The sequence below is a fragment of the Lampris incognitus genome, chromosome 3 (genome assembly GCF_029633865.1).
Source record: "Lampris incognitus isolate fLamInc1 chromosome 3, fLamInc1.hap2, whole genome shotgun sequence".
Lineage (NCBI taxonomy): Eukaryota > Metazoa > Chordata > Actinopteri > Lampriformes > Lampridae > Lampris > Lampris incognitus.
Window position 1 is genome coordinate 41,847,941 of NC_079213.1, and position 14,562 is coordinate 41,862,502.

The window sequence follows — 14,562 nt, forward strand, 5'->3', positions numbered from 1 at the left end:
GGAGCAACAACAGCAGTCAGAGTGAAGTAGTGGAGCATCAACAGCAGGCAGAGTAAAATAGTGAAGCAACAACAGCAGGCAGAGTAAAGTAGTGGTGAAACAACAGCAGGCAGGGTAAAGTTGTGGACAAACAACAGCAGGCAGAGTAAAGTAGTTGTGCAACAACAGCAGGCAGAGTGAAGTTGTGGAGCAACAACAGCAGTCAGAGTGATGTATTGGAGCAACAACAGCAGGCAGAGTAAAGTAGTGGAGCAATAACAGCAGGCAGAGTAAAGTAGTGGAGCAACAATAGCGTCAGAGTAAAGTAGTGGAGCAACAAGAGCGGCCAGCGTAAAATAGTGGAGCAACAACAGCAGGCAGAGTAAAGTAGTGGAGCAACAACAGCAGGCAGAGTAATGTGTTGGAGCAATACCAGCAGGCAGAGTAAAGTAGTGGAGCAACACCAGCACGCAGAGTAAAGTATTTCTGTGAATGTTCTCATTCATCCAGGTCATGGTTATCCAAAGGAATTGAATAAAGTGCAACTGGACTTGGTATATATCCGTTAAGACGTTTCGCCTCTCATCCAAGAGGCTTCATCAGTTCATGCCTTTCGGACTAGACCAAGCTAGTCAGAAAGGCAGAGTAAAGTAGTGGAGAAACAACAGCAGTCAGAGTAAAGTAGTGGTGCAACAACAGCAGTCAGAGTAAAGTATTGGAGCAACAACAGCAGGCAGACAAGTAGTGGAGCCACAGCAGGCAGAGTGAAGTATTGGAGAATCAACAGCAGGCAGAGTAAAGTAGTGGAGCAACAACAGCAGGCAGACAAGTAGTGGAGCAACAATAGCAGTCAGAGTAAAGTAGTGGAGCAACAACAGCAGTCAGAGTAAAGTAATCGAGCAACAACAGCAGGCAGAGTAAAGTAGTGGAGCAACAACAGCAGGCAGACAAGTAGTGGAGCAACAACCGCAGGCAGAGTAAAGCAGTGGCGAACCAAGAGCAGGCAGAGTAAAGTAGTGGAGCAACAACAGCAGTCAGAGTAAAGTAATAGAGCAACAACAGCAGGCAGAGTAAAGTAATCGAGCAACAACAGCAGGCAGACAAGAAGTGGAGCAACAACAGCAGGCAGACAAGTAGTGGAGCAACAACAGCAGTCAGAGTAAAGTATTGGAGCAACAACAGCAGGCAGAGTAAAGTAGTGGAGCAACAACAGCAGTCAGAGTAAAGTATGGGAGCAACAACAGCAGGCAGACAAGTAGTGGAGCAACAACAGCAGGCAGAGTAAAGTATATCTGTGAATGTTCTCATTTATCCAGGTCATGGTTATCCAAAGGAATTGAGTCGAGTGCAATTGGACTTGGTATATATCCGTAAAGACGTTTCGCCCCTCATCCAAGAGGCTTCCTCAGTCTGTGCCTTTCTGACTAGACCAGGCTAGTCAGAAAGGCAGAGTAACGTAGTGGAGCAACAGTAGCAGGCAGACAAGTAGTGGAGGAACAATAGCAGTCAGAGTAAAGTAGTGGAGCAACAACAGCAGTCAGAGTAAAGTAATGGAGCAACAACATCAGGCAGAGTAAAGTAGTGGAGCAACAACAGCAGGCAGACAAGTAGTGGAGCAACAACAGCAGTCAGTGTAAAGCAGTGGCGCAACAACAGCAGGCAGAGTAAAGTAGTGGAGCAACAACAGCAGTCAGAGTAAAGTATTGGAGCAACAACAGCAGGCAGAGTAAAGTAGTGGAGCAACAACAGCAGTCAGAGTAAAGTGTGGGAGCAACAACAGCAGGCAGACAAGTAGTGGAGCAACAACAGCAGGCAGAGTAAAGTATATCTGTGAATGTTCTCATTCATCCAGGTCATGGTTATCCAAAGGAATTGAGTCGAGTGCAATTGGACTTGGTATATATCCGTAAAGACGTTTTGCCCCTCATCCAAGAGGCTTCCTCAGTCTGTGCCTTTCTGACTAGACCAGGCTAGTCAGAAAGGCAGAGTAACGTAGTGGAGCAACAGTAGCAGGCAGAGTAAAGTAGTGGAGCAACAACAGCAGGCAGACAAGAAGTGGAGCAACAACAGCAGGCAGACAAGTAGTGGAGCAACAACAGCAGTCAGAGTAAAGTATTGGAGCAACAACAGCAGGCAGAGTAAAGTAGTGGAGCAACAACAGCAGTCAGAGTAAAGTATTGTAGCAACAACAGCAGGCAGACAAGTAGTGGAGCAACAACAGCAGTCAGAGTAAAGTATTGGAGCATCAACAGCAGGCAGACAAGTAGTGGAGCAACAACAGCAGTCAGAGTGAAGTAGTGGAGCATCAACAGCAGGCAGAGTAAAATAGTGAAGCAACAACAGCAGGCAGAGTAAAGTAGTGGTGAAACAACAGCAGGCAGGGTAAAGTTGTGGACAAACAACAGCAGGCAGAGTAAAGTAGTTGTGCAACAACAGCAGGCAGAGTGAAGTTGTGGAGCAACAACAGCAGTCAGAGTGATGTATTGGAGCAACAACAGCAGGCAGAGTAAAGTAGTGGAGCAATAACAGCAGGCAGAGTAAAGTAGTGGAGCAACAATAGCGTCAGAGTAAAGTAGTGGAGCAACAAGAGCGGCCAGCGTAAAATAGTGGAGCAACAACAGCAGGCAGAGTAAAGTAGTGGAGCAACAACAGCAGGCAGAGTAATGTGTTGGAGCAATACCAGCAGGCAGAGTAAAGTAGTGGAGCAACACCAGCACGCAGAGTAAAGTATTTCTGTGAATGTTCTCATTCATCCAGGTCATGGTTATCCAAAGGAATTGAATAAAGTGCAACTGGACTTGGTATATATCCGTTAAGACGTTTCGCCTCTCATCCAAGAGGCTTCATCAGTTCATGCCTTTCGGACTAGACCAAGCTAGTCAGAAAGGCAGAGTAAAGTAGTGGAGAAACAACAGCAGTCAGAGTAAAGTAGTGGTGCAACAACAGCAGTCAGAGTAAAGTATTGGAGCAACAACAGCAGGCAGACAAGTAGTGGAGCCACAGCAGGCAGAGTGAAGTATTGGAGAATCAACAGCAGGCAGAGTAAAGTAGTGGAGCAACAACAGCAGGCAGACAAGTAGTGGAGCAACAATAGCAGTCAGAGTAAAGTAGTGGAGCAACAACAGCAGTCAGAGTAAAGTAATCGAGCAACAACAGCAGGCAGAGTAAAGTAGTGGAGCAACAACAGCAGGCAGACAAGTAGTGGAGCAACAACCGCAGGCAGAGTAAAGCAGTGGCGAACCAAGAGCAGGCAGAGTAAAGTAGTGGAGCAACAACAGCAGTCAGAGTAAAGTAATAGAGCAACAACAGCAGGCAGAGTAAAGTAGTGGAGCAACAACAGCAGGCAGACAAGAAGTGGAGCAACAACAGCAGGCAGACAAGTAGTGGAGCAACAACAGCAGTCAGAGTAAAGTATTGGAGCAACAACAGCAGGCAGAGTAAAGTAGTGGAGCAACAACAGCAGTCAGAGTAAAGTATGGGAGCAACAACAGCAGGCAGACAAGTAGTGGAGCAACAACAGCAGGCAGAGTAAAGTATATCTGTGAATGTTCTCATTCATCCAGGTCATGGTTATCCAAAGGAATTGAGTCGAGTGCAATTGGACTTGGTATATATCCGTAAAGACGTTTCGCCCCTCATCCAAGAGGCTTCCTCAGTCTGTGCCTTTCTGACTAGACCAGGCTAGTCAGAAAAGCAGAGTAACGTAGTGGAGCAACAGTAGCAGGCAGACAAGTAGTGGAGGAACAATAGCAGTCAGAGTAAAGTAGTGGAGCAACAACAGCAGTCAGAGTAAAGTAATGGAGCAACAACATCAGGCAGAGTAAAGTAGTGGAGCAACAACAGCAGGCAGACAAGTAGTGGAGCAACAACAGCAGTCAGTGTAAAGCAGTGGCGCAACAACAGCAGGCAGAGTAAAGTAGTGGAGCAACAACAGCAGTCAGAGTAAAGTATTGGAGCAACAACAGCAGGCAGAGTAAAGTAGTGGAGCAACAACAGCAGTCAGAGTAAAGTGTGGGAGCAACAACAGCAGGCAGACAAGTAGTGGAGCAACAACAGCAGGCAGAGTAAAGTATATCTGTGAATGTTCTCATTCATCCAGGTCATGGTTATCCAAAGGAATTGAGTCGAGTGCAATTGGACTTGGTATATATCCGTAAAGACGTTTCGCCCCTCATCCAAGAGGCTTCCTCAGTCTGTGCCTTTCTGACTAGACCAGGCTAGTCAGAAAGGCAGAGTAACGTAGTGGAGCAACAGTAGCAGGCAGACAAGTAGTGGAGCAACAATAGCAGTCAGAGTAAAGTAGTGGAGCAACAACAGCAGTCAGAGTAAAGTAATGGAGCAAGAACAGCAGGCAGAGTAAAGTAGTGGAAAAACAACAGCAGGCAGACAAGAAGTGGAGCAACAACAGCAGGCAGACAAGTAGTGGAGCAACAACAGCAGTCAGAGTAAAGTATTGGAGTAACAACAGCAGGCAGAGTAAAGTAGTGGAGCAACAACAGCAGTCAGAGATAAGTAGTGGAGCAACAACAGATGTCAGAGTAAAGTAGTGGAGCAACAACAGCAAGCTGAGTAAAGTAGTAGAGCAACAACAGCAGTTAGAGATAAGTAGTGGAGCAACAACAGCAGGCAGACAAGCAGTGGAGCAACAACAGCAGGCAGACAAGCAGTGGAGCAACAACAGCAGGCAGCGTGAAGCAGTGGAGCAACAACAGCAAGCAGAGTAAAGTTGTGGAGCAACAACATCAGGAAGAGTAAAGTAGTGGAGCAACAACAACAGGAAGAGTAAAGTAGTGGAGTAAGAACAGCAGTCAGAGTAAAATAGTGAAGCAACAAAAGCAGGCAGAGTAAAGTAGTGGTGAAACAACAGCAGGCAGAGTAAAGTTGTGGAGAAACAACAGCAGGCAGAGTGAAGTTGTGGAGCAACAACAGCAGTCACAGTGATGTAGTGGAGCAACAACAGCAGACAGAGTAAATTAGTGGAGCAACAACAGCAGGCAGAGTAAAGGAGTGGAGCAACAACAGCAGCCAGAGTAAAATAGTGGAGCAACAACAGCAGGCAGAGTAAAGTAGTTGAGCAACAACAGCAGGTAGAGTAAAGTAGTGGAGCAACACCAGCACGCAGAGTAAAGTATGTCTGTGAAGGTTCTCATTCGTCCAGGTCATGGTTATCCAAAGGATTTGAGTCGAGTGCAACTGGACTTGTTATTTATCCGTAAAGACGTTTCGCCCCTCATCCAAGAGGCTTCCTCAGTTTGTGCCTTTCTGACTAGACCAGGCTAGTCAGAAAGGCAGAGTAACGTAGTGGAGCAACAATAGCAGGCAGACAAGTAGTGGAGCAACAATAGCAGTCAGAGTAAAGTATTGGAGCAACAACAGCAGGCAGAGTAAAGTAGTGGAGCAACAACAGCAGTCAGAGTAAAGTATGGGAGCAACAACAGCAGGCAGACAAGTAGTGGAGCAACAACAGCAGGCAGAGTAAAGTATATCTGTGAATGTTCTCATTCATCCAGGTCATGGTTATCCAAAGGAATTGAGTCGAGTGCAATTGGACTTGGTATATATCCGTAAAGACGTTTCGCCCCTCCTCCAAGAGGCTTCCTCAGTCTGTGCCTTTCTGACTAGACCAGGCTAGTCAGAAAGGCAGAGTAACGTAGTGGAGCAACAGTAGCAGGCAGACAAGTAGTGGAGCAACAATAGCAGTCAGAGTAAAGTAGTAGAGCAACAACAGCAGTCAGAGTAAAGTAATGGAGCAACAACAGCAGGCAGAGTAAAGTAGTGGAGCAACAACAGCAGGCAGACAAGTAGTGGAGCAACAACAGCAGTCAGAGTAAAGTAATCGAGCAACAACAGCAGGCAGAGTAAAGTAGTGGAGCAACAACAGCAGTCAGAGTAAAGTAATAGAGCAACAACAGCAGGCAGAGTAAAGTAGTGGAGCAACAACAGCAGGCAGACAAGAAGTGGAGCAACAACAGCAGGCAGACAAGTAGTGGAGCTACAACAGCAGTCAGAGTAAAGTATTGGAGCAACAACAGCAGGCAGAGTAAAGTAGTGGAGCAACAACAGCAGTCAGAGTAAAGTATTGTAGCAACAACAGCAGGCAGACAAGTAGTGGAGCAACAACAGCAGTCAGAGTAAAGTATTGGAGCATCAACAGCAGGCAGACAAGTAGTGGAGCAACAACAGCAGTCAGAGTGAAGTAGTGGAGCATCAACAGCAGGCAGAGTAAAATAGTGAAGCAACAACAGCAGGCAGAGTAAAGTAGTGGTGAAACAACAGCAGGCAGGGTAAAGTTGTGGACAAACAACAGCAGGCAGAGTAAAGTAGTTTTGCAACAACAGCAGGCAGAGTGAAGTTGTGGAGCAACAACAGCAGTCAGATCGATGTATTGGAGCAACAACAGCAGGCAGAGTAAAGTAGTGGAGCAATAACAGCAGGCAGAGTAAAGTAGTGGAGCAACAATAGCGGTCAGAGTAAAGTAATGGAGCAACAAGAGCGGCCAGCGTAAAGTAATGGAGCAACAAGAGCAGGCAGAGTAAAGTAGTGGAGCAACAACAGCAGGCAGACAAGTAGTGGAGCAACAACAGCAGTCAGAGTAAAGTAATCGAGCAACAACAGCAGGCAGAGTAAAGTAGTGGAGCAACAACAGCAGTCAGAGTAAAGTAATAGAGCAACAACAGCAGGCAGAGTAAAGTAGTGGAGCAACAACAGCAGGCAGACAAGAAGTGGAGCAACAACAGCAGGCAGACAAGTAGTGGAGCTACAACAGCAGTCAGAGTAAAGTATTGGAGCAACAACAGCAGGCAGAGTAAAGTAGTGGAGCAACAACAGCAGTCAGAGTAAAGTATTGTAGCAACAACAGCAGGCAGACAAGTAGTGGAGCAACAACAGCAGTCAGAGTAAAGTATTAGAGCATCAACAGCAGGCAGACAAGTAGTGGAGCAACAACAGCAGTCAGAGTGAAGTAGTGGAGCATCAACAGCAGGCAGAGTAAAATACTGAAGCAACAACAGCAGGCAGAGTAAAGTAGTGGTGAAACAACAGCAGGCAGGGTAAAGTTGTGGACAAACAACAGCAGGCAGAGTAAAGTAGTTGTGCAACAACAGCAGGCAGAGTGAAGTTGTGGAGCAACAACAGCAGTCAGAGTGATGTATTGGAGCAACAACAGCAGGCAGAGTAAAGTAGTGGAGCAATAACAGCAGGCAGAGTAAAGTAGTGGAGCAACAATAGCGTCAGAGTAAAGTAGTGGAGCAACAAGAGCGGCCAGCGTAAAGTAATGGAGCAACAAGAGCAGGCAGAGTAAAGTAGTGGAGCAACAACAGCAGGCAGACAAGTAGTGGAGCAACAACAGCAGTCAGAGTAAAGTAATCGAGCAACAACAGCAGGCAGAGTAAAGTAGTGGAGCAACAACAGCAGTCAGAGTAAAGTAATAGAGCAACAACAGCAGGCAGAGTAAAGTAGTGGAGCAACAACAGCAGGCAGACAAGAAGTGGAGCAACAACAGCAGGCAGACAAGTAGTGGAGCTACAACAGCAGTCAGAGTAAAGTATTGGAGCAACAACAGCAGGCAGAGTAAAGTAGTGGAGCAACAACAGCAGTCAGAGTAAAGTATTGTAGCAACAACAGCAGGCAGACAAGTAGTGGAGCAACAACAGCAGTCAGAGTAAAGTATTGGAGCATCAACAGCAGGCAGACAAGTAGTGGAGCAACAACAGCAGTCAGAGTGAAGTAGTGGAGCATCAACAGCAGGCAGAGTAAAATAGTGAAGCAACAACAGCAGGCAGAGTAAAGTAGTGGTGAAACAACAGCAGGCAGGGTAAAGTTGTGGACAAACAACAGCAGGCAGAGTAAAGTAGTTGTGCAACAACAGCAGGCAGAGTGAAGTTGTGGAGCAACAACAGCAGTCAGAGTGATGTATTGGAGCAACAACAGCAGGCAGAGTAAAGTAGTGGAGCAATAACAGCAGGCAGAGTAAAGTAGTGGAGCAACAATAGCGTCAGAGTAAAGTAGTGGAGCAACAAGAGCGGCCAGCGTAAAATAGTGGAGCAACAACAGCAGGCAGAGTAAAGTAGTGGAGCAACAACAGCAGGCAGAGTAATGTGTTGGAGCAATACCAGCAGGCAGAGTAAAGTAGTGGAGCAACACCAGCACGCAGAGTAAAGTATTTCTGTGAATGTTCTCATTCATCCAGGTCATGGTTATCCAAAGGAATTGAATAAAGTGCAACTGGACTTGGTATATATCCGTTAAGACGTTTCGCCTCTCATCCAAGAGGCTTCATCAGTTCATGCCTTTCGGACTAGACCAAGCTAGTCAGAAAGGCAGAGTAAAGTAGTGGAGAAACAACAGCAGTCAGAGTAAAGTAGTGGTGCAACAACAGCAGTCAGAGTAAAGTATTGGAGCAACAACAGCAGGCAGACAAGTAGTGGAGCCACAGCAGGCAGAGTGAAGTATTGGAGAATCAACAGCAGGCAGAGTAAAGTAGTGGAGCAACAACAGCAGGCAGACAAGTAGTGGAGCAACAATAGCAGTCAGAGTAAAGTAGTGGAGCAACAACAGCAGTCAGAGTAAAGTAATCGAGCAACAACAGCAGGCAGAGTAAAGTAGTGGAGCAACAACAGCAGGCAGACAAGTAGTGGAGCAACAACCGCAGGCAGAGTAAAGCAGTGGCGAACCAACAGCAGGCAGAGTAAAGTAGTGGAGCAACAACAGCAGTCAGAGTAAAGTAATAGAGCAACAACAGCAGGCAGAGTAAAGTAGTGGAGCAACAACAGCAGTCAGAGTAAAGTATGGGAGCAACAACAGCAGGCAGACAAGTAGTGGAGCAACAACAGCAGGCAGAGTAAAGTATATCTGTGAATGTTCTCATTCATCCAGGTCATGGTTATCCAAAGGAATTGAGTCGAGTGTAATTGGACTTGGTATATATCCGTAAAGACGTTTCGCCCCTCCTCCAAGAGGCTTCCTCAGTCTGTGCCTTTCTGACTAGACCAGGCTAGTCAGAAAGGCAGAGTAACGTAGTGGAGCAACAGTAGCAGGCAGACAAGTAGTGGAGCAACAATAGCAGTCAGAGTAAAGTAGTGGAGCAACAACAGCAGTCAGAGTAAAGTAATGGAGCAACAACAGCAGGCAGAGTAAAGTAGTGGAGCAACAACAGCAGGCAGACAAGTAGTGGAGCAACAACAGCAGTCAGAGTAAAGTAATCGAGCAACAACAGCAGGCAGAGTAAAGTAGTGGAGCAACAACAGCAGTCAGAGTAAAGTAATAGAGCAACAACAGCAGGCAGAGTAAAGTAGTGGAGCAACAACAGCAGGCAGACAAGAAGTGGAGCAACAACAGCAGGCAGACAAGTAGTGGAGCAACAACAGCAGTCAGAGTAAAGTATTGGAGCAACAACAGCAGGCAGAGTAAAGTAGTGGAGCAACAACAGCAGTCAGAGTAAAGTATTGTAGCAACAACAGCAGGCAGACAAGTAGTGGAGCAACAACAGCAGTCAGAGTAAAGTATTGGAGCATCAACAGCAGGCAGACAAGTAGTGGAGCAACAACAGCAGTCAGAGTGAAGTAGTGGAGCATCAACAGCAGGCAGAGTAAAATAGTGAAGCAACAACAGCAGGCAGAGTAAAGTAGTGGTGAAACAACAGCAGGCAGGGTAAAGTTGTGGACAAACAACAGCAGGCAGAGTAAAGTAGTTGTGCAACAACAGCAGGCAGAGTGAAGTTGTGGAGCAACAACAGCAGTCAGAGTGATGTATTGGAGCAACAACAGCAGGCAGAGTAAAGTAGTGGAGCAATAACAGCAGGCAGAGTAAAGTAGTGGAGCAACAATAGCGTCAGAGTAAAGTAGTGGAGCAACAAGAGCGGCCAGCGTAAAATAGTGGAGCAACAACAGCAGGCAGAGTAAAGTAGTGGAGCAACAACAGCAGGCAGAGTAATGTGTTGGAGCAATACCAGCAGGCAGAGTAAAGTAGTGGAGCAACACCAGCACGCAGAGTAAAGTATTTCTGTGAATGTTCTCATTCATCCAGGTCATGGTTATCCAAAGGAATTGAATAAAGTGCAACTGGACTTGGTATATATCCGTTAAGACGTTTCGCCTCTCATCCAAGAGGCTTCATCAGTTCATGCCTTTCGGACTAGACCAAGCTAGTCAGAAAGGCAGAGTAAAGTAGTGGAGAAACAACAGCAGTCAGAGTAAAGTAGTGGTGCAACAACAGCAGTCAGAGTAAAGTAATGGAGCAACAACAGCAGGCAGACAAGTAGTGGAGCCACAGCAGGCAGAGTGAAGTATTGGAGAATCAACAGCAGGCAGAGTAAAGTAGTGGAGCAACAACAGCAGGCAGACAAGTAGTGGAGCAACAATAGCAGTCAGAGTAAAGTAGTGGAGCAACAACAGCAGTCAGAGTAAAGTAATCGAGCAACAACAGCAGGCAGAGTAAAGTAGTGGAGCAACAACAGCAGGCAGACAAGTAGTGGAGCAACAACCGCAGGCAGAGTAAAGCAGTGGCGAACCAAGAGCAGGCAGAGTAAAGTAGTGGAGCAACAACAGCAGTCAGAGTAAAGTAATAGAGCAACAACAGCAGGCAGAGTAAAGTAGTGGAGCAACAACAGCAGGCAGACAAGAAGTGGAGCAACAACAGCAGGCAGACAAGTAGTGGAGCAACAACAGCAGTCAGAGTAAAGTATTGGAGCAACAACAGCAGGCAGAGTAAAGTAGTGGAGCAACAACAGCAGTCAGAGTAAAGTATGGGAGCAACAACAGCAGGCAGACAAGTAGTGGAGCAACAACAGCAGGCAGAGTAAAGTATATCTGTGAATGTTCTCATTCATCCAGGTCATGGTTATCCAAAGGAATTGAGTCGAGTGCAATTGGACTTGGTATATATCCGTAAAGACGTTTCGCCCCTCATCCAAGAGGCTTCCTCAGTCTGTGCCTTTCTGACTAGACCAGGCTAGTCAGAAAAGCAGGGTAACGTAGTGGAGCAACAGTAGCAGGCAGACAAGTAGTGGAGGAACAATAGCAGTCAGAGTAAAGTAGTGGAGCAACAACAGCAGTCAGAGTAAAGTAATGGAGCAACAACATCAGGCAGAGTAAAGTAGTGGAGCAACAACAGCAGGCAGACAAGTAGTGGAGCAACAACAGCAGTCAGTGTAAAGCAGTGGCGCAACAACAGCAGGCAGAGTAAAGTAGTGGAGCAACAACAGCAGTCAGAGTAAAGTATTGGAGCAACAACAGCAGGCAGAGTAAAGTAGTGGAGCAACAACAGCAGTCAGAGTAAAGTGTGGGAGCAACAACAGCAGGCAGACAAGTAGTGGAGCAACAACAGCAGGCAGAGTAAAGTATATCTGTGAATGTTCTCATTCATCCAGGTCATGGTTATCCAAAGGAATTGAGTCGAGTGCAATTGGACTTGGTATATATCCGTAAAGACGTTTCGCCCCTCATCCAAGAGGCTTCCTCAGTCTGTGCCTTTCTGACTAGACCAGGCTAGTCAGAAAGGCAGAGTAACGTAGTGGAGCAACAGTAGCAGGCAGAGTAAAGTAGTGGAGCAACAACAGCAGGCAGACAAGAAGTGGAGCAACAACAGCAGGCAGACAAGTAGTGGAGCAACAACAGCAGTCAGAGTAAAGTATTGGAGCAACAACAGCAGGCAGAGTAAAGTAGTGGAGCAACAACAGCAGTCAGAGTAAAGTATTGTAGCAACAACAGCAGGCAGACAAGTAGTGGAGCAACAACAGCAGTCAGAGTAAAGTATTGGAGCATCAACAGCAGGCAGACAAGTAGTGGAGCAACAACAGCAGTCAGAGTGAAGTAGTGGAGCATCAACAGCAGGCAGAGTAAAATAGTGAAGCAACAACAGCAGGCAGAGTAAAGTAGTGGTGAAACAACAGCAGGCAGGGTAAAGTTGTGGACAAACAACAGCAGGCAGAGTAAAGTAGTTGTGCAACAACAGCAGGCAGAGTGAAGTTGTGGAGCAACAACAGCAGTCAGAGTGATGTATTGGAGCAACAACAGCAGGCAGAGTAAAGTAGTGGAGCAATAACAGCAGGCAGAGTAAAGTAGTGGAGCAACAATAGCGTCAGAGTAAAGTAGTGGAGCAACAAGAGCGGCCAGCGTAAAATAGTGGAGCAACAACAGCAGGCAGAGTAAAGTAGTGGAGCAACAACAGCAGGCAGAGTAATGTGTTGGAGCAATACCAGCAGGCAGAGTAAAGTAGTGGAGCAACACCAGCACGCAGAGTAAAGTATTTCTGTGAATGTTCTCATTCATCCAGGTCATGGTTATCCAAAGGAATTGAATAAAGTGCAACTGGACTTGGTATATATCCGTTAAGACGTTTCGCCTCTCATCCAAGAGGCTTCATCAGTTCATGCCTTTCGGACTAGACCAAGCTAGTCAGAAAGGCAGAGTAAAGTAGTGGAGAAACAACAGCAGTCAGAGTAAAGTAGTGGTGCAACAACAGCAGTCAGAGTAAAGTATTGGAGCAACAACAGCAGGCAGACAAGTAGTGGAGCCACAGCAGGCAGAGTGAAGTATTGGAGAATCAACAGCAGGCAGAGTAAAGTAGTGGAGCAACAACAGCAGGCAGACAAGTAGTGGAGCAACAATAGCAGTCAGAGTAAAGTAGTGGAGCAACAACAGCAGTCAGAGTAAAGTAATCGAGCAACAACAGCAGGCAGAGTAAAGTAGTGGAGCAACAACAGCAGGCAGACAAGTAGTGGAGCAACAACCGCAGGCAGAGTAAAGCAGTGGCGAACCAAGAGCAGGCAGAGTAAAGTAGTGGAGCAACAACAGCAGTCAGAGTAAAGTAATAGAGCAACAACAGCAGGCAGAGTAAAGTAATCGAGCAACAACAGCAGGCAGACAAGAAGTGGAGCAACAACAGCAGGCAGACAAGTAGTGGAGCAACAACAGCAGTCAGAGTAAAGTATTGGAGCAACAACAGCAGGCAGAGTAAAGTAGTGGAGCAACAACAGCAGTCAGAGTAAAGTATGGGAGCAACAACAGCAGGCAGACAAGTAGTGGAGCAACAACAGCAGGCAGAGTAAAGTATATCTGTGAATGTTCTCATTTATCCAGGTCATGGTTATCCAAAGGAATTGAGTCGAGTGCAATTGGACTTGGTATATATCCGTAAAGACGTTTCGCCCCTCATCCAAGAGGCTTCCTCAGTCTGTGCCTTTCTGACTAGACCAGGCTAGTCAGAAAGGCAGAGTAACGTAGTGGAGCAACAGTAGCAGGCAGACAAGTAGTGGAGGAACAATAGCAGTCAGAGTAAAGTAGTGGAGCAACAACAGCAGTCAGAGTAAAGTAATGGAGCAACAACATCAGGCAGAGTAAAGTAGTGGAGCAACAACAGCAGGCAGACAAGTAGTGGAGCAACAACAGCAGTCAGTGTAAAGCAGTGGCGCAACAACAGCAGGCAGAGTAAAGTAGTGGAGCAACAACAGCAGTCAGAGTAAAGTATTGGAGCAACAACAGCAGGCAGAGTAAAGTAGTGGAGCAACAACAGCAGTCAGAGTAAAGTGTGGGAGCAACAACAGCAGGCAGACAAGTAGTGGAGCAACAACAGCAGGCAGAGTAAAGTATATCTGTGAATGTTCTCATTCATCCAGGTCATGGTTATCCAAAGGAATTGAGTCGAGTGCAATTGGACTTGGTATATATCCGTAAAGACGTTTCGCCCCTCATCCAAGAGGCTTCCTCAGTCTGTGCCTTTCTGACTAGACCAGGCTAGTCAGAAAGGCAGAGTAACGTAGTGGAGCAACAGTAGCAGGCAGAGTAAAGTAGTGGAGCAACAACAGCAGGCAGACAAGAAGTGGAGCAACAACAGCAGGCAGACAAGTAGTGGAGCAACAACAGCAGTCAGAGTAAAGTATTGGAGCAACAACAGCAGGCAGAGTAAAGTAGTGGAGCAACAACAGCAGTCAGAGTAAAGTATTGTAGCAACAACAGCAGGCAGACAAGTAGTGGAGCAACAACAGCAGTCAGAGTAAAGTATTGGAGCATCAACAGCAGGCAGACAAGTAGTGGAGCAACAACAGCAGTCAGAGTGAAGTAGTGGAGCATCAACAGCAGGCAGAGTAAAATAGTGAAGCAACAACAGCAGGCAGAGTAAAGTAGTGGTGAAACAACAGCAGGCAGGGTAAAGTTGTGGACAAACAACAGCAGGCAGAGTAAAGTAGTTGTGCAACAACAGCAGGCAGAGTGAAGTTGTGGAGCAACAACAGCAGTCAGAGTGATGTATTGGAGCAACAACAGCAGGCAGAGTAAAGTAGTGGAGCAATAACAGCAGGCAGAGTAAAGTAGTGGAGCAACAATAGCGTCAGAGTAAAGTAGTGGAGCAACAAGAGCGGCCAGCGTAAAATAGTGGAGCAACAACAGCAGGCAGAGTAAAGTAGTGGAGCAACAACAGCAGGCAGAGTAATGTGTTGGAGCAATACCAGCAGGCAGAGTAAAGTAGTGGAGCAACACCAGCACGCAGAGTAAAGTATTTCTGTGAATGTTCTCATTCATCCAGGTCATGGTTATCCAAAGGAATTGAATAAAGTGCAACTGGACTTGGTATATATCCGTTAAGACGTTT